Genomic DNA, 21,032 nt, shown 5'->3' on the forward strand with positions numbered 1-21,032 from the left:
AGCCCGGAACCCCTGACGTCCTCTCGGGGGTTCGCTCTTGTAGGCCGAGCCACTGCGACTGTTGGTACAAAGCGAGAGCCAGCTTCCGTCGCGTTTGGGCCTATGCTGGCCAATTTAGAGGGGATATCTCACTGAATTCATCGCCACTGCCGCCTTCGGAGGTGTGAATTATGTTCCCATCACAGGTTAGGAAATAAGCCCAGAAAGGTGCCTAACTTGCCTGGGGTTAAACCACCTGTAAGGGATCGAGTCAGCCGCACCCCATTTGCTAGAAGTTCCTACAGTCCAGGGGGTCCATTCAACCCCAAAACGTCGAGTGACTGCTTTCTCTGTCACGTCAGTGCAGGTTAGGGAAACAGGAAAGAAAGGCAAACAGACGAAGGCGGTGGGCAGAATGGAGTAGCGGGGTAAACACGGATTCATGGAAACCCAGGTTTGCCCAAGTCTGCCGGGAGGCGTCCTGGAAGCAGCCGAATCAGAATCCAGAAAGAAGTGGCTTCGGGTAATGACGGAAGACAAACCGGTAGCACTAAGCAGAGGGAACTGTGTGTGAGAACTTTCTAGACACCTGCCCAAGTGAGCGCCCCTGAGGCCAAGCTGTGGATAGAACTCCTCAAGGTCCTGGCGAAGACTGGGGTGGGAGGGATGGGGGGGTGGGGGTGATGTGGCTGAAGCGGAGGCTTTCTAGCCGATGGGACCAACCTTCTAAATTCGCAAGGTGTTTATCGTCCTGCAACGTCACTTCCGCATCCCCAGCCGCCCCCGGCCCTGTGCCTGGCACGCGGGAGGTGTGAATCGATGTTGAATTTGTGGGGGGACACTGCACGCTGCTCAGTTGCCCTCCGACTCCAGGTTTCTAGAAAACAGCCTTCGCAAGTTCTTGTTTTTAATTTTTTTTTTTAACTTTTATTCGGTATTGAGAGACAGAGAGTGAGTGGGGGAGGGGCAGAGAGGGAGGGAGACACAGGATCGGAAGCAGGCTCCAGGCTCTGAGCTGTCCGCACAGAGCCCGACGCGGGGGCTCGAACTCACGAACAGTGAGCTCATGACCTGAGCCGAAGTCGGACGCTCAACCGACAGAGTCACCCAGGCGCCCCCTAGACTTTGCAAGTTTTGAAGCCCACCGGTGGCTTTTGCTAGGGCACTGATAGTCTGATCCAATTTCTTTGCTCTTTCACTGCCTGTGATTGAGCAGAAATGGGCCCGCTGCCTAATGGATGCCTGTTTGAATTGTATCCTGTCAAACCTTCGCATGTGTGGCTGCTGGGGGGCGGGGGGTGTTGGCACGCACACTCCCAGCCTCTCTAGGAACCTCTCCCTCGGTGGGAACCCAGGATCAGCAAACTCCCACCCCCCTTCATGTCTCAAGGCTTTGCCAGCAGAAATCTTTTATTTCTTAGTCTCCTTGGGCATTGCCCCTTCACCCCTCTGCTACTTAATCTGAACCCGGAGCAGGGCAAGGAGGCCTGGGCCACTGGGAGTGAGGGCAGGGGTTGGGAAGTGACGTTCAGGGCCCTGAACCTTTACCCTCTAATAGCTGCGACCGGGAAAATCGCTTCACTTTTATAAGGACCGAGGATGCTGTAAAGATGAAACTGACTGAGGCATGTCAAGGGAACGTCTTGTGCTTGGCCAGGATGATGACTGTTTCCGTCATCAAGGGCGTACCGGGGGGGGGTTCTTCTGACTGAGGGGTTGCTGCTGGATTTGAGGATTATCAAGCCTTCTCAAAGCTATCAAGAAGAGGTGACGGGGACCCACGGAGACGCCTCCCCTACCATAACCAAAGCTGGCGTCTCCCCTGTGTAGTTCTGACTTATGGGCAGGAAGATGAAGTTTCTGTTGCTAGACATGTTTGAAGACTACTGAACAAGTCCGACTATTGATACAGCCTTGACAAAGCAACTTAACAAAATTTTTTTTTTTTAACATTTATTCATTTTTGCGACACAGAGAGAGAGCGTGAGTGGGGGAGGGGCAGAGAGAGGGAGACACAGAATCCGAAGCAGGCTCCAGGCTCTGCACACAGCCCGATGCAGGGCTCGAACTCGTGAACCGGGAGATCATGACCCGAGCCGAAGTCGGTCGCTTACCCGACCGAGCCACTCAGGGTCTCCAAACGAAACAACTTTGATAAGGCATCCAAGGTCCGGAGAAATCAAAGGCATTGCTAGAGTCACCGAGAGAGTAGGTAATAGGCTTTGAACTGGAGGACCGAGGTGTGCAAGAGCTTTGTAGGCGGGTGGCCCTGTATGAACTTCAGGGGTTTTGTTATTCACCTGACTTTTCTCACTGTGATCTTAGATCCTGTCCATGGTGGCCTTCACCCTTGACCCAGGCCGTTCTCTTCACTGACTAGCTCAGTAACTGATCTTTGATGGGTGTCAGATGGTAATTGGCAGTAATTATGCACGATACGCCAATATATCAAATGTCTAAACCAAAATGTTCTTATTCATCATCGGTGCCTTTTAGGTGTTCCCATTCATCCAAGTCAGACAATCGCCCAGTGTCGCAACAGCACACAAGGGCCAGGTAACTCAGCTCTGGAGATAGAGTCCCTTGCTGAGCCCAGAGATAACCCCCATTGGGTCTGTATGATTTCCGTGCATGTTGAGTCTCTCTCTATATGTTGTCGCTGCAGGAGACCAGACTTGCAAATAAAGGCTTGGCCAGAAAAAAAATGAAGGGAAGGAGAAAATAAGGATCAACATTTCCTATTTAACCCACTGATAAAGCTTGCAAGGAAGGTAGCAAGTTTTACAAATGAGCAGCGAGCCTCCAAGAGATTAAAGTAATTGAAGGATGCCATCCAGGAATCCCACGCTGCCACAGGGAAATGCCGATGCATCTCGGCACAGAGACCTAAATACTGAATCGGGCGGGGGGAGGGCTGGGACTCGCCCTCCCCCATCCCCGAAACACTGCAAAGAATGTTTTCTGCGGCTCCCAGAGGCCTGGGACTGGAGACCCAGTCTCCAGTCTGGGAGCTGAGTGTACCATCAGGCTTTCCCCGAACTGAATCACGGTTCAACCGGATTTGGACAGCAACTTCTGCACACCTGAATTTCCTTCCTTCCCCAAAGAGAACCTTCATCCAGACTGTTGTTGAAGCTTTTAGAGCGTGGGCACGTAGATGTAATGAAAAGTCAGCGGGGTTTGGAACGGGAAGGTCTCGGTTCACAGGCCCGTTTCTTGCGTGGCAAGTCCCTTCGCTTGTTGCGCCTCTGCTGCCTCTGTGCGTGAAATGGGGACAAAGGGTTATTGGGATGGTAACGAATTTCCTGTTATTTTACACGCTATGTAAACTGTAAAGTAGTCCACACGTGCTTTTTCCAAGGACAGATGGCCCGAGCAATGTTGCATCTTTTAGGTGCTAAAATTAAAATTCTAAGTCGGATGCAAGCGTGGGAGCCAACTAGGACTCCAGCAGGTGAGGAAGCAGCTCGGGAGAACGGCCCCCCGGGCTCCCCTTCCCAAAATGCAGCTGCTACAGCGGTGAGGCTGCTCCTCTGACATCCCTTCAGGGTTCCTGGTCTAGGATCCCAGGCTCCGAGACCTCAGCCCAGGCAAAGAAATAGGTAGAGATACAGGGAGCTCCACCAAAGAAAGGAGCTTGGGCCATCAGCCTGAGGCTCCCCAGCGATATTATTTCTGACCTTAACCTCACAGATCCTTAGCGCAGACCGTGCCTGCGAGAACCTCCCAGCCCTTCTTCATTCATCTGCGATGAGCTGCCAACACCTCACCTCTACCTGGAGGCCCGAGAGACATGGTGCTTTCTCCTAAGTAACAGACGTATGATCAGGCCACGTGTAGTTTACTTTGACGATGGTGTCCCTGACCGTCGGATCTTTAAAAAACTTTGGCGAAGGGGTGGGCTGTTGGATCTTCATAAGGTTTATCTCCCACCCTTTAATTACAGGCATCTTACCAAGACGAGCCTCTGCTAGCTCACCGTTCCTGATTGCATGTTACCAACATAAAGGATAAAGGCGATGCTTTGTGGGTGTCCAGACGGCCCAGCTCTCTGGAGAGAGACACATTGTAAAAGAAAGCAGTTCCATTGGGAATGCAAGCTGGTGCAGCCACTCTGGAAAACAGTTTGGAGGTTCCTCAAAAAACTAAAAATAGAACTACCCTACGACCCAGCATTTGCACTACTGGGCATTTATCCACTGGATACAGGTGTGCTGTTTCGAAGGGACACATGCACCCCCGTGTTTATAGCAGCACGGTCCACAATAGCCCAAGTATAGAGAGAGCCCAAATGTCCATCGATGGACGAATGGATAAAGAGGATGTGGTCTATATATGCAGTGGAGTGTGACTCGGCAATCAAAAAGAATGAAACCTTGCCATTTGCAACTACGTGGATGGAACTGGAGGGTATTATGCTAAGTGAAATTAGTCAGAGAAAGACAATAATCATGTAACTTCACTCATATGGGGACTTTAAGAGACAAAACAGATGAACATAAGGGAAGGGAAACAAAAATAATATAAAAACAGGGAGGGGGACAAAACAGAAGAGACTGTTAAATATGGAGAACAAACTGAGAGTTACTGGAGGGGTTGTGGGAGGGGGGATGGGCTAAATGGGTAAGGGACTTAAGGAGTCTACTCCTGAAATCTTTGTTACACTGTATGCTAATTTAGATGTAAATTTTAAAAAATAAAAAATAGTTAAAAAAATAACAAAAAATAAAAAAATAATAAACATTAAAAAAAAAAAACTTCAAGCAATAAATATCACAGAGTCCCCATTCTCTGAGCTCAACATTAGAAATCAATAATTAAACAAGTAATGAGAAAAAAAAAATCCATACAAAAGGATACGATAAAAAGGGGGAAACCGAATAAAGGTCAATTAATACTGATTCATTTAAAAGATATGAGGGGCGCCTGGGTGGCGCAGTCGGTTAAGCGTCCGACTTCAGCCAGGTCACGATCTCGCGGTCCGTGAGTTCTAGACCCGCGTCGGGCTCTGGGCCGATGGCTCGGAGCCTGGAGCCTGTTTCCGATTCTGTGTCTCCCTCTCTCTCTGCCCCTCCCCCGTTCATGCTCTGTCTCTCTCTGTCCCAAAAATAAATAAAAAACGTTGAAAAAAAAAATTAAAAAAAAAATAAATAAATAAAAAAAATAAAAGATATGAAATTCACAAATTATCCAGCAAGAGCAAAGGAAGAAGAAAATGAATGTACAATATTAGGAATGAAAATGGGATATAACCCCTGAGGGAGCAGGGATTTAAAAGCAATAAAAATAATTTTGAGCTTTATACCAATGAATTTCAGAACCTAAATTAAATGGAAGGCTTTTTGGAAAAAAAGTATGAACTGTGACAATTGGTTCAAGAAACAATTTAAAACTATTAAAAATTAAATAATTAATTAAAAAAAATAAACGACTTTCAAAAAAAAAAAAAAAGAGAGAGAGAAAGCAGTACCATTAACGTAACTCTGGACAAGCTGGTGAATCAGCACAGACTGCTTTTTTTTTTCCCCCCAGAAATCTCTACACCCAACATGGGGCTCAAACTCGCGACCCTGAGATCAAGAGTCTCAGGCTCTTCCAACTGAGCCAGCCAGGTGCCCCATTATGCTATAGTTCTATAGGTTAATCAGACACATAGAACTCAGCCAAAATGAAGGCATTAGCAGGGCAGCTTTCTTTTCTGGAAGCTCTGGGGGAGAATCCATTCTTGTCATTTCCAGCTTTCAGAGGCCTCCAGCATTCCTTAGCTTGTAGCTTCCTTCCTCCTCTGGTAGCACATCATCCCTCTGGCTCTGCTTTCATTATCTCGTCTCTTCGTCTGACCTTCTTTCGCCTTCCTTTTATTCATTTAAGGAACTTTCTTTTTTAAATTTTTTTTTTTTAATGTTTATTTATTTTTGAGACAGAGAGAGACAGAGCATGAACGGGGGAGGGGCAGAGAGAGAGGGAGACACAGAATCCGAAGCAGGCTCCAGGCTCCGAGCCATCAGCCCAGAGCCCGACGCGGGGCTCGAACTCACAGACCGCGAGATCATGACCTGAGCTGAAGTCGGACGCTTAACCGACTGCGCCACCCAGGCGCCCCCATTTAAGGAACTTTCTAATTAAACATTAATTCCATCAGCAACCTTAGTTTCAGGTAAACCGATGTATTCAGAGGTTCTAGGGATTAGGACTTGGGTATCTTCGGGGGAAGGTGACTATTCTGCCTACCGCAGGAAGTAAGCCTTATACCCAAGGAGAATATTCCCCAAGTCAATAGACTCTCCCTTATCTAGTTTTATGGTCTAGTCCCCTTGATTAAGAATCTTTAGGAGCACCTGGGTGGCTCAGTCCATGAAGTGTCCGACGTTGGCTCAGGTCATGATCTCGCGGTTTGTGAGTTCGAGCCCCGTGTCGGGCTCTGTGCTGACAGCTCGGAGCCTGGAGCCTGCTTCGGATTCTGTGTCTCCCTCTCTCTCTGCCCCTCCTCCACTCACGTTCTGTCTCTCTCTGCCTCTCAAAAATAAATAAACATTAAAAAAAATTTTTTTTTTAAAAGAATCTTTAAACTCTGGGACCTTAAGTGTTGACTGGTTCCCTAATACATACTGGCCAGTTAGTATAGCTATTTTGGGGTACAGTCCCAGTGTTCCCTTGTCAGGTCCCACATGGAGCCACAATGACATTTTGGGTTTCTGGCTATCCTTGTCAATCCTACTATGTGACCAGAGGTCCTTGATATGTCTAGGAAATCATTAAAGTACATGCTTGTAGCTGGGTCAAGCAGTCACTACGGATAATTTACTGACTTGGTAATTCCAAAAGAAAAGAGTCTGAAGGAGGCTGTGTTGTCTCCAGGTGTCTCCCCACACAGGAGAAGGGCTACTTCTTTTTATTTATTTATTTATTTATTTATTTATTTATTTATTTAAACATTTATTCATTTTTGAGAGACAGAGACAGAACGCTGACAGGGGTGGCGCAGAGAGAGAGGGAAACACAGACCTCGAACCAGGCTCCAGGCTCCGGGCCCTGAGCTCCAAGCTGTCAGCACAGACAGAGCCTGACACGGGGCTCGAACTCATAAACCAGGAGATCATGACGTGAGCCGAAGTCAGGCTCTCCTATTTATTTACTTTTAATGTTTATTTGTTTATCTTGAGAGCGATAGTGAGAGTGTGAGCAGGGGAGGGCCAGAGAGAGGGGAGGGCCAGAGAAGGGGGGTGTAGAAGATCCCAAGCAGGCTCTATGCTGTCAGGGCAGAGCCCCACGTGGGGCTCAAACCCACAAACCATAAGATCATGACCTGAGCCGAAATCAAAAGCAGAATGCTTAACTGACGGAGCCACGCAGTCACCCCTGTCTTGCTTTTTTTTTTTTTTTTTTTTTTTTTTAATTTATTTTTGAGAGAGACAGAGTGCAAGTGAGGGAGGGGCAGAGAGAGAGACAGACAGACAGACAGACAGAATCTGAAGCAGGCTGCAGGCTCTGAGCTGTCAGTACAGAATTGAATGTGGGGCTGGAACTCATGAACTGTGCGGTCGTGACCTGAGCTGACTGAGCCACCTAGGCGCCCCCAGGCGCCCCCGGGGAGGGGAGGGACACTTCTTCAGACTTTGAGGCATCAGGATTCTGCGGAGCCAAAATCTTGGCCGGGGGGGACCCACCCAGATGTATCAGTGACCCAGGTTTTCCCAGCCAGGGCCTTGACTTTAGTACCATAAACCTGCCTCAGCTGCACATCGAATCGTCTTTGCAGCTCTCTACTTTGTATGAAATCCTGAGTCTAAAGCTTCGGCAGTTCGTGTTCTTTCACTAACCCAGACGCAGGCTCCCCCAGAGGCCCTCTGGTCTTCGCACTGTTTCTAATTGTCCGGCAACTGTCCTCAACTTCTCACTGTCCTCTGCGTTAGAGTGCAGTCTCCTCCTCCTGTTCACTGATCACCCCCGCTTTCCAAACGCCTGGATCGGCGCTCCGGCCAGGCCATAGCCCTTGACCACACACACTCTCGGAGAGCTCCCGCCGGTGAAACTTTTAGCTGCCAGCCACCGCTTTGTTCTAGAAGCTATCTGTGTTCCACCTACCACCTGGTATGGAGTCCTCAATGCAGCCGGGTGGTACGTAATCTGATCTCCAAACCCCATCTTGACACCTGTTTTCTGGGACCCCTTACGTGTGGTATCGCCACGCCAGTTGGGGCTGCCCAAAGCAGAAGCTAAGTATGAACCTACTGGGGTGAAATACCTGTGGAAGGAAATGGGGGGGAAGCAGGGTCGGGCAGTCCATCCTTGGCGATGGTTGCCATCAGAGGCCAGGCCCTGTACCGCCATCTTGCTCAGTCCTCAGCTGGGCCACCCTGAGAAGGACCTGGGATTCTTACAAGCTGCCGGCTGCTAACAGTCGCACCCGAGGAATCCTTTCTTCGAGGGGGATCCCAGCTGGCGCCTTCCCGCCATCCCCCCCTCCCCACCTTGGTCTACACCATCTGTGGGGTAGATGGAGTAGACAACTTTCAAGGAAATGTAAATTCCACTCCAGAGATTGAGTTTCTCAATTTAAACATGCTCCGATCACATCTTCTCCGAGACCGGCACGAAGCATGGTCTTCTTACTGCCAGGAGCTCATAAGCTTGTTGGAGAGACACAGGGTTAAGGCGTTACATTTTCAGAGCCTATGGACTCCCAGTTCTCCGATCGTTCCTCATTAAAAAGTAATAAATTCCAACTTCAAAGGGAAGTACACATTCTCCCTTGGAACGACTCAGCCCACAACAAGGAGAAACAATGTGTCACGTCCTTGGGCCAACTTTTACTCTTCTGGGAAGAAAGTGAGATCTCTGGGGCCTGGCAGGAATCTGAAGGTCCAGGGCCTCCCTCCCCCTGGCTGGGGTGGCCTGGAGCCCCAGAATCTGGAATGGTGGTCTGGATGGACTTCCTGGGGACGTGCCTGGAAGAAGTTTCCGAGGAGGAGACCCCCCCCTCCCCCGGCATGAGTATTGCCGATTATCACCCTCTACTACCGACACCTGTCCCCACAGGGCCCTGGGAAGTGGGGCTAGGAGATAGAGATTTATCCTGTGAGACCAGCTCTGGACACGGATCAGCGTCCTTTCCCAGGAAGACACAGAGCCAGGGCGGGTGGCCAGGTGTTTTCACTTGTAATATAATAAGCACCTACGGGTGCCTGAGTGGCTCAGTCGGTTAAGTGTCCAACTTCGGCTCAGGTCAGGATCTCGAGGTTGGTGAGTTCGAGCCCCGCGTCGGGCTCTGTGCTGACAGCTCCGAGCCTGGAGCCTGCTTGAGTTCTGTGTCTCCCTCTCTCTCTGTCCCTCCCCTGCTCTCTCTCTCTCTCTCTCTGTCTCTCTCAAAATTAAACATTAAAAAAAAAATAAGCATCTAACTGAACCAGATTTAGGGCATGAATAGGAATTTTAAAATCGAAGGATTTGTGTTAGTGATAAAAACAAACATGAATCTTAAATCTTCTGTATGTCTTACATCGTATGATTGCTATCTTTAACTATTTGCTGCTTGGATGGCAAAGAAACTAAAGAATCATCGAGTCTGGTCTCCCTTTTGCACGGTTGAGGACACTGAAAGTCAGGGAAGGAAAGAAACGTGGTCGCCATTGTCACATCAACCTTCTCTGCAGTCACCTCTTCCAGGAAGCCATGCGTGAGCTGCTACCCTGCCTAAGGGTCACACTCTACCTCTGAACTGTGGTCTTCAGTACAGCAGGGTTCAGCCTGACCTGCCTCTATCCCCAGTGGCCCCCACCAGTCTTAGCACAGAGCCAGGACCCATTAAGTGAGTGTTGAGTGACCGAAGATCAGACACATCCTCAGGGTTAAGGCAGAGAACCGTGTCTCACACAGTAATTCAGAGCACAGGAGCATGATGGGAATCTCACAGCTGAGATGGGGGTACCAAGCAGGGAGGAAGGGACAGTTGCAGGGAGAACCATTACAGACCATTGTTTGCAGATTCCAGCATTTCGAATCCAGCTGGCAGCTGGGGTGGTATATACACAGTGGCAAAGATTAGAGTCCAGCCACCATCTCATCGAGTGTCTGAATCCTTCATACCCTTCGAGGGACTGAAATCTATGCATCACGGGCATCTGGAGGAGGTTCCGTGTTACGCGGGGTCTGGCAAGTGGCTGGCTGTCACCCAATGTTGGCGGAGAGGACGAACGCTGGCTTTAACAGACTGTTGGAGCTTCGCAAAGCTGAAGCACTGGCTACCTTTTCTGCCGAGGAGAGCAATTTTGAAGTCATCTCAAGGTGACGGGGGTTCTTTTCAATTATTTCCCACTGCTCACCAGTGTCAGTTTGAAATCTGTTGAGATGCTTGGAGTAACGGCCTGGGGATGTTTGGTGCAGTATAGACGTGAGACCGTTCCAGGTAGATAAGTCTCTCAAAGGACAGTACTCTTTTGGCTAAAGCTTCACAATCTTTGCACCCCATCTATCGAGCTGGATTTTCTGGTGTTTTCCCCAAGAGTCTCTCTTCAACGTATTTTCCTGATGAGGAGACTTTCGTTAACTTTATTGTAACAAGGACACTTTTGTTCAACTGTGCGAAACTACATTTCCAGAACGCACATCCCTCGAAATGGGAAGTCTGCTATGTCATTAAACCAGCCTTCTTAAGCCACACGTGTATCGTCCTCCCCAGATGAGATTCTGACCTTACCCCATGGGAAATGCCTCTGTGAATCTTAAACGGCCCGATCACGAGAGCAGAACCCTGGACTCAATAATCTTCATCACAGAGTCCCAGAGAAATTTCAGTAGCCGTTGGCAGTTAACAGGCAGCATAACGAATGAGAGATGAGGAAGTCGGGGCTCATGTGAATTTGGCTAACTCGCTTAGACTCTCCAGGCCCAAGTGTGATTTATAAAACTGGAATATTGACAACTATTTGGCTGATTTCTGAAACTTCTGTGAATGGAATTAGCCCTGAAGGGATGGGGGTGGGGTCGGGACTGAAAACATCAAGGGCAGGGGGAGGGCCAGGCGGACCAGTGCACTTACTTGCCTACGCTTGTACTTTGAGCTGTTTAGCGGCAGACTGTCCGGAAGGACATCCCTCCCTCCCCCCGCCCCTCCTCCCCCCCACCAGCAGGGAGAAGGGCTTGGAAGGTGCAGTTGCGTCTTTGATACAAGGAACAGTCAATGACCATAAAGGTTATTGACTCAGTTTCCCCACGGCCTGTGACACACCTCCTGTGACACAGATGTCCCAACAATTCACGTCTCTGTGATTCTGGTGCTTTGGTGAGACCTGGGGATAGCAGAATTGTCAGTCGTATCGGCATTATTATAGCTAAGCCCCTCCTCATGGATCTTACACGTAGTTATCCATTGATTTAAGTCACTGTACTCTTTCTGGATAAAAAAAAGTTTCATACAACTTTAAGAAAAGAAAACCAAAGAATAAAAGGATAGAGGATGAAAAAGAAAATAGCTTAAAACTCTAGGGTAATTGCTTTTAGGATCGAACATAGATTTGATAATGACCTCCACCTTCATTTCCTCTCTTTTTTCCTTTCTCCCTCTCTCTCTCCCTTTGTATATTCATTCAGTCAGACATTAAATCTGCAAATATTGTTGATGACTTCCGCACCAAGCATTACTCAGGGAATACAGACATGAAGGACACATCATTCCTGCACATAAAGGACTCAGGGTGCAATGGGGAAGTTGACGAGAGACTAGACTATCACCATGCTCCTTGAGAATTGCTCTAACATAGGTAATCTGGAGGCATTCTGGGGCCTCTTGATCCAGCCTATGGGATCACAGGGGAAGTATAAAAGGATGCACAGAAAAAAACAAAACAAAACAACAACAACAACAACAACAACAAAAAGACATACGGCGAGACCAAATCCTGAAGGATGAGTAACATTTGTGAGGCAAGAAGGCACATAAGTATTTTTAGGTAGAATGATCGGAGGGCACATCCGTAGGAGACTATGGTATGTTCTTGGCCTCTGCCCAAAGCTAGAACAATAGGTTATGAAAGGCACAGGGTCTGAGCAAATAAAATTCATTAATTAATCATGGAAAACACAACTTTTCTGTCATCAAACTCTGACAATTTTTTTCTCAGGTGTTATAAAGAGCATCTAGTAATATGATAAACCATGTTGTCAGGATCACCTCTGTCCCAGGCACAGACACAAATTTTACCTAATTATACCTCACAGTCCCTTCGAAGCCCCCAGGAGTGTGTGCTCGGCTTTGACACAGGTGGCCCAGCCTGCCAGAGAATACAGAAGCTTCACGAAAGAGAGATGCTTCTTTGGGGACTGACGCCATCTAGAAAGACACTCTGGAAAGACGCCTCTAAATGTGAGCCTTGATTGATTTCCGAGGATTAAAATTTCTGCCAAAGAGGATTATGTAACTCCTGTTACTGGGTTTGCTGAGAGGTTGGCCTCACCCTCTGGTTTCGGGATGTTCATGTTGTAGAACACCACAGGGGACAGCCCAGATTGGGCAAAATCAGTGCAGGAATGATAGAGCAAATTCCGTCCCATGCCAGCAGCTCCGGGAGCATTTTGTCCTCTTGGGCCATTTTCCCTTCTGGATCTCAAGTCCAACTCAATGATCTGCTTTCACCAAGACTCACAGTTTACGTTGCCGGTATCATACCAGTTGGAGAGAATAGTTTTATCCTGGTTTTCAAAAAGCTTATTTTCTCACATTTATTAAAAGAAAACATAGCTGCACATGCCTACAGACATAATGGGGTTGAAAATGTAAGGAGTAAAATGTCATTGTCTGAATTTTGGCTCTACCTTTTTGAAACAGAACGATGTTGCCTAAGTTGCTTTTCTGTGTTCCTTTGTCCGTAATTTGGGGACGAGATTACCTACCTTATTTGTCTATTCTAATATTTAGAAAATAGGATAAGACATGCAAGAGATTCAATCATGGCTTCCTGAGAGGTTCGATCATGGCTTCCTGTGATGGTTGGATGGCCAGTTTCAGTCTGTCTCTTAATTTGCTTATTTTGAACCCTCAGAATTTCTGTAACCAAACATTTGCTAAGAGGAAAGAGAAAAGAAGCATGACTACCAATTGGCAGTAGATGAATCCACGGTTTCCCTAGGAAGTCTCTGGATGTTCCGTGTGCCCAATAGGCCTTTCTGCAGCACAGTGCAAAGGGTGCTGGGCTGAGCGGGACCAGGGCCAGGGCTGGAGGTGACCTCAGGTGTCCCCATGCATAGCAGTTCAATCACTCAGGAGACGTCCTATGGAAACAAGGAGAGGAATGCCGGGAGGTGTTGCAATGTTATTTCAGAGACTTCATCTGCTTAGTATTATAGTTCCCCTCAGTTAACCCTCAGAGGTTTTGGACTCTGTCTGGTGTGAAAATTTTTTCTGTTTAGAAAGAGTCCCGCTCATTGCTCATTACTTTAGCAGACTGCACATTAGGAGAACTTGTTTATCCTGCTAAGTGAGTCATCAATATCCTGCTCTATACTAAGTCATGCAATGGCAGATTTGGAAGGGAGCTCATTGCTCATCTAACTCAGCTCCCTCACTTTACAGATGGGGAAATGGAGGCCAGAAGGAGAGAGGAATTTGCACAGAATCACACCGTCCTGGACCTGGGCCCTTCTCATGATCCCAAGTCCCATGTGCAACCTACTAAATGCAATAGGTGTCTGCAGCGTTCTGGAGGGACTAGGTGGAAAGGGACCCGTGCTAAATACTATAGTATAGATACTAACATTCGCAGGAACTATGGAAGAAATTTATATTTAAGAAGAGAAATATGGAACTTAGTGAGGGAGACACAAATGGGAAGTAACTCTATCAGTCCGTCTACATAAAAAGCTATTTGTGCATTTATTCCCTGACCCCAGTGCTAGGCACTGGGTTACGCGAGAGAACAAGACAAATGTGGTCCCTGCCCTCACTAAATTTATGATCTAGTGAGCTCGAGAGCCTATGCCCCATAAATGGTTTTAAACTTGGTTACTTGAAGCCCTAGGGTCCCACAGAAATGACTCAAGGTCTACCATGTGGCTGCAAAGGAGATCAAGTTGGACTCTCCATCGCTCCCTCCACTCACCCACCTTGTGCTATTTTGTCTCTTTTGATACTGGGACTTCATGTAAGATTTCACTTGAAGACAAGATTCCTTTGCTTAATCCATTAAGGCGATCCATGCTGCCTCTTTTTATTATTCAGAAAATTTTCATTCCTAAGTGCAAAAACCCTACCCAGAATATTCTGACAACAGAAACAATACAATGTATTGGAAATCTTTGGATACATCAGGTTTTAGGTTCAGCCAGGTCAATAAGCTCAATAATAAGCTCTCTCTTCCTTTCTCTCTTTATTTCTCCATTCTGCTTATCTTTGGTTGGCTTCATTAGTCTTAATTGGCCTCCAACAGTGGTGATATGACTGTTGGCAGCCCAAGATTTATAACTTCCAGCAGAAGGAAACATCTTCTCCCCCTATATGTATATACCTAGCCCAGGGAAGAATATTATTGGTTCTGCTGGGGTCTCTTGCTTACCTCTGAACCAATCAGTGGAGCCAAGGGCATAAGGATACTCTTACTAGCCAACCAGTGCTCAGGTGTCCACTCCAGTGGATAGAACTGGGCACTGTGAGGGACAGTCTCGGCAGCATTAAAAAAAAATGGAAGAATAGTTTTATAAGAGAAAAAAAAAGAAGGATGAGAATTCGCAGAGAGGAAGACCAAAGCTATGGTATCATAGTCTCTTATATTACTTCTTTCTCTTCAAATTGTTACAGTATCCCTTGATAACTTTTCACCTATTCTACTTATTCTTTTTTAATATTGACTAACTCTAAAAACGATTCCAGACAGCTCAAAATAAAGCATAGCAAAACTAGGACTCAAATCTTTGATTTCAAAGTAAAAGGCATAATGGAGTGACCATCACACTTTTCTTAGATGATGTTGCTGGGAGAAGACACAATCTTAGCTGTGAATTTCTAGCATTCCAGGTAGAAGGAGGAGGAGGAGGAGAAGGGGAATGGAGAGGGGGAGGGGAGGGGGAGGGGGGAAGGGGACAAGAAGAAGAAGAAGAAGGAAGAAGAAGAAGAAGAAGAAGAAGAAGAAGAAGAAGGAGGAGGAAGAAGAAGAAGAAGAAGAAGAAGAAGAAGAAGAAGAAGAAGAAGAAGAAGAAGAGGAAGAAGAAGGAGAAGGTATGGGAGAAGGAGAAGGTGGAGAAGGAGAAGGTGGGGGAGGAAGACTGGGTGCATGATTTTCATTGTCCAATATTAGAATCTAGTTGCCAGGAGGTAACTAGGTTTTTTCTAACACTGATATCTGCGTTGAGTTTGTCCCAGAAACCTTTGTCTCTGAGGCATTTGTGTAATTCGTGTCAGTTTGTTTGTTTGTTTGGCCAGTATTTAATCTTTCTAGCCAATCTCTACAGCCCAAATGGCTCTTTTTTCTAACCTTTGTGGAAAGTAAACAGAGCCAGCATCTTCTGAAGATGTGATTCAAATGAGAGTGGCACACTACTGAGGGCTGGAGAGTACAGAAAAGGGTAACAAAACTGAGGGCCAACTGACCACTCCTGAAGTTTCTGGGGCACAGGAAGCACCGGCCACCACCATGCTGTCCTGAGAGGGGACTGTTTTCCTGCTGTCTCAGTAAGAATAGGGGACCCATGAGACTCATTGTAAATGAAGACAGCTTCTTCGAGAAAGTCACTACACAGGGGTCACCGTCAAAAAACTTGGATACCAACGGTGTTAATGCTCGGTGCATCACCGCTGCACTGTCATTTCGGGGACAAGAAGTACGAAGAAGCAACCCCTCTATTTTCCAGGTAGGAGAATGCACACGAATTCCACATAAAGGCAAAAAGGGCTTGGTACTCTTAAAACATAATGCTCATGAGAGCCGGGCACTGTAGCTTGTTTCTGGCTCTGTGCTTCTCTGCTATGAGCGACTGTCAAAATCTCTTTTTAGTTGGACTTTGTTCTCAAATTCTGTGTTCAAGGCACATCGTGGTTTAAATGATTGGTAAGATTTCTTTGGGTTCTAAATGTCCATATCTAGATCATATTTTTTAATAATACAAATTCTAGAAAATGATGCCTATTTGGTTAAGTACAAATACTGTTTTCCACATGTAGGTTCTGGAAGTCGGTCTTGTTAATTGGCAGTAAACTCTCATATTTCCAGCATATTCTTGGTTTTTTTCTTTCCTGTTTTTCTTAACAAAACTTACGTTGCGCTGAAAGAGATCTTGAACGTCTATTGCTCTTACTAGTTTACTCTTTATGAACAGCCCTCTTCTGCCTACACAAATATGATGAAAGATTCAAAGTTTCTTTAAAGATCTTTCTTCTCTGTAGCTTCTTATGACACGCACTTGGGTGTGTCAGTCCCCAAAGAGCCTTGATGCACGCCATCCTGCCTTGTATGAGGGCATCCCAAAGTCATGGTCAGCTTTCCCTGCCTCCAGTGAAAGGGCTAGAGATCTCAGCATAGGAACAACACTTCACGTTGGGAAGCTGGTTCATTTACCTACATGAGGGTGTGTGTGTGTGTTGAAAATAGGCAATAAAGGCTTCATCTAGAAATATTGAGATTCTCCTCCCGGTTCTGCCCATAAACTAAATATATACGGGTTGCTGATGCTGGTACGCCATTTTGCAGTTTGTAATACCCTTGCGTACATGTTATTTCACAAGATCTGCATAACTAACCCTGCACATCGACAGTATCCATCGTGTTTCCTAGATGAGGCAATGGAGGCCCAGATGGTTTAACTGAAGTGCCAAGACAACTAGTGGGGAAGGAGGGGCTCCAGGGCTGGAATCCAGCTCTCGCCAACCCGCTGCAAGAGTGTGGGCTAGCACTTTGTGGTCCTGGGACTCGGTCTCCCTGCTGGGAAGCCAGGAATCCTCACCCCAGTCTACCTAATCCACAGGTATGAGTGTGTTCTGAGGAAATACAAATGCCATTCAGTTCTTACTGACTAAAATCCAAGTCTATTTCAATAGCTCAGCAACATGGTCAAATATCAAAGACCCGAATTTAGCAGCTCCTAAAGTCAAAACAAACCGAGCACCACACAAACCCAGCCTTCTCCTTGGAACAAGGTGGTAGTATTAAGCCCAGAGCCGGTCTAGGATCTATCCAGTGGGCCCTGAAAGGGAGAAATGAGCTTTACATCCACAATTTTGGTGTGGTTGGAGACTTCATTTGCAAGAAAAAAAAAAGTTCCTTACAAGGGAGGAGGAGAAGCCTTTTTGGTGGATACGGAAACTGGAGACGAAATAGGAAAAAAAAATCATAGATTTGAAAATCTTACAAAAATAACAAATGGATAATTTACAGCTTTGCCTTCATTTATTGGAAAACATTGGAACATGTTCTTAATGCAATTCTTGGGTTCTCTTCCTGCAGCTAGAAATCACTTAGCAGTCATCCTCTTTGTCTCCTCCTTCTTCTTCCCCTCCTTCTTCTTCCCCTTCTTCTTCCCCTTCTCTTTCTTCTTCTTCTTCTTCTTCTTCTTCTTCTTCTTCTTCTTCTTCTTCTTCTTTCTTCTTCTTCAGACATTTATTTGGAGCCTGCTGCTCCTGGATTTCCCTAAGACACCATCTGAGCACTGCCTGCTTTCTCTTGCCACCCAAGACTTCAGCCTTCAGAGGCTGTGTCTACTTGCCTCCGTGGTCTCTCAGAGCCCCCCACCTTACGCTGACTCTCAGAACCGCCCCCTCGCCCCCTCCGTCGCCCTCCAAGGAAGCTTATAAGAATTCCTAGCCTCAGATTATCATCAGGTCTCCCTTAATTCTGCCCCTTGAACATTGCCAAGTCTTATTCTTCTCACCCAGCGGACCCCAAAACGTCAATGGCAGCTTGGACATTTTGCAATCTCTGTGGTTTACAGGGGGCTGTCAGATTTAGAAATAAAATACAGGATCCTTGGGGCACCCAGGTAGCTCAGTCGTTTGAGTGTCTGACTTTGGCTCAGTTTCACGATCTCGTGGTCCGTGAGGTCAAGCCCTGCGTTGGGCTCTGTAATGATGGCTCAGAGCCTGGAGCCTGTTTCAGATTCGGTGTCTCCCTCTTTCTCTCTCCTCCCCCGCTCATGCTCTGTCTCTCCTTTCTTAAAAATAAATAAAAGTTAAAAAAAAATACAGGATCCTCAGTTAAATTCAAATTTCAGATAATAAGTACTTTTAAGGGAAAGCATATACTAGTGATCCCGCACTTGTGACAGAAACAGAGCAGGGACTCCTACCTCCATGGCACAGGGTAGATAACGAAGATCCACCAGGATGGAAGACATCACCCAGGATCACACAGGGACATTGCTGGAATTTGAACCCACGTTGGCTGATCGCAAAGCCCATGCTTTTCCATGGCGATGTGCTGTCTCGGTTACATATTACAGTGTATCTACAGTACTTGACAGTTTTCGAAACACTTTCAGATGCATGATCTTAATTAATCTTCATAGGAACCCTCTGGAATAGGTGCCATATTTAATTTGCTCTAGCACACTTTTTCTTTTCTTTTCTTAACACTTCAGCATCTCCGATTTCAGGATGTATTTCATTGTCAATAGCGTGTCTGTATAATCGGCAGCATTTTTCTGTCTTTTGTAGAAGCGCATAAAATAATGGCAGCTTGGATTCAACTAAATGCAACATTATCATGTATTTTCTGCAGCTGAGAAAACAGCCTCAGGAAAGTCTTGTCCCCCTGACCCTCCACCACCCCCATGTTGAAAGGAAATTATACAGACTTTCTCCCCAAGACGCACAATGGAGTTCAGAGAACTCTGTCAGATATCAGTCTTCTCGCAAGAGCGTGGAGGTATACGCTCCCTCTCTCCTCGGTTTCTATGTAGGCTTAGAACTTAAAGACGAAGCAAGGGAAAAAGAATCTCACAAGGGGTGGCTTCTCCCTTTTGTTTAAGTCTTCCAGGGTAACTACAGAGAAAAAAACCACAGCTAGCTGCAGTGGCATACGGGTGACGATTCCAAGAACTGAGGGCTAGATCCTACTTCCTTAAGGTCACCGCGTGCCAGGCCCTGCCGGCCAGAGCACGCTCCTGAGAACACCCAGACCGCTCACGCCAAACCTGGGTCCTGGCCCAAATGCTAACGACTCAGGCAGCATTGCTACCGCTATTTCCCCCTCGGAGCCCCAGTTACACTCTAGACTGTGCTGGAGGTGATCACTCTTGATATTGGACCCAAACGTCCCAAGGTGGATTCACAGAACCTTCATTCCAGATGATGTCTTTCTTCCTGGGCTCAAAACAGCTAATAATATCAGGAGCGAAACTCCATGAGAAAAGAGAAACCCAGTTTTCAGGAAAAGGGAGGAGGAAGCACAGGAGAAGGAGGAGGAGGAAAAGTTGGAGAAGGAGGAGAGAAGGAGGAGGAGGAGGAGAAAAACTATGAGTTGGTTGGAAGCAGGCAGGTGTGAGATTGAGCTGATTTATATGTTCAGAGCTTAAGGGCAAGAGGCATCTGCCAGAAAGGTGATTATTTCCAGAGAGATGGCTTGAAGTTTATAGAAATGAAGGCATTCAACACGGTCTGGTGTTGAAAGAGAAGGAGCTTATAACCGGAAGTTTGTACGGATCTAACTACGGCACCGTGATGATCTAACTACGTTACGTGATAACGGCACAGTTAACAGTACTGTTGGTGCACTTGAGAGTTGCTAAGAGAGTAGGTCTTCAAAGTTTTCATCACACAAGAAGATGCTACCTATGTGAGTGGTGGATGTGGTGACCATTTTGCAATATATACATGCATCAAATCATCGGGTCTATACCTTCCACTCGTACAATGTTACGTGTCAATCATAATCTCAGTGAGGCTAGGAGAAAGAAGGAAAAAGAGAAAAGAGCTGATTCCGGATCAGAAGCCTATCTGTGGATTTCCCCCTGTGCTGATAATAATCAGAAGCTTAATACTTCCCTAGGCTCTCAGTAATAAATCACATCACTTAAACCTCCCATCAAGCCTATGGGTCAGTGTTAATGTTCTCATTTTATAGACAAGGAAACACAGGCTCAAAGACCCCAGGGAGCTTTCTCAAGTTGACAGACTATTCATGGCAGAGTTGGGACCTGAGCCCAGATCTTGGGACTCCAAGAGCTACGTTCTTTTTATTCCTTGCGCCTGTAGCTGCTGGGACCTCAGGAAATAAGGACAGATGTCAAGTTTGGTTGAGTGAACTTGGAGAAAATTGGGGAGGGTTAGGTCAGGTGGAAGGAGAATCAGAGGGCATCAAGGGGGTTCAAGAGTAGGCCCCGTGACCCGGAAAGAGGAGAGGTCAGTGTTAGTATCAGAAAAGCCATCTCAATAGCCCCTGGAGCCTTTTTAAAAAAAATTATTTATTTTTGAGAGGCAGAGAGAGAGAGAGAGAGAGAGAGCAAGAGGAGGGGGGGGGGCAGAGGAAGAGAGAGCGAGAGAGACAGAGAATCCTAAGCAGGCTCCATGCCGTCAGCACAGAGTGCAACATGGGGCTTGAACCCGCAAACTATGAAGTCATAACCTGAGCCGAAGTCGGATGCTTAACTGACTGAACCACCCAGGTGCCCCAAGCCTGGAGTCTTAGTGGAAGAAGGGACAGGCTTACATTAGGTAGGGGCTCCTGGAACAAAAGTCCTTTGCTAGTGAAGTAGAGGGTTATGAAGAGCATTATTAGCTCTTTCTACTCTAAGAATCTTGATACAGGCAAAAGCCTTCTTTCTTTCTTTCTTTCTTTCTTTCTTTCTTTCTTTCTTTCTTTCTCCTCTCCTCTCCTCTCCTCTCCTCTCCTCTCCTCTCCTCTCCTCCTCTCCCCTCCCCTCCCCTTCCTCTTTCTTTCTTTCTCCCTTTCTCCCTTTCTTTCTCTTTCTTTCTTTCTTTCTTTCTTTCTTTCTTTCTTTCTTTCTTTCTTTTCTTTTCTCTCTCTCTCTCTCTCTCTCTCTCTTTCTTTCTTTCTTTCTTTCTTTTTTCTTTCTTTCTTTCTTCTTTCTTTCTTTGTTTCACATCATACTTCCTCCATTGCAGCCAAAGTTGCTCA

The sequence above is a fragment of the Neofelis nebulosa genome, chromosome 9 (genome assembly GCF_028018385.1).
Source record: "Neofelis nebulosa isolate mNeoNeb1 chromosome 9, mNeoNeb1.pri, whole genome shotgun sequence".
NCBI lineage: Eukaryota > Metazoa > Chordata > Mammalia > Carnivora > Felidae > Neofelis > Neofelis nebulosa.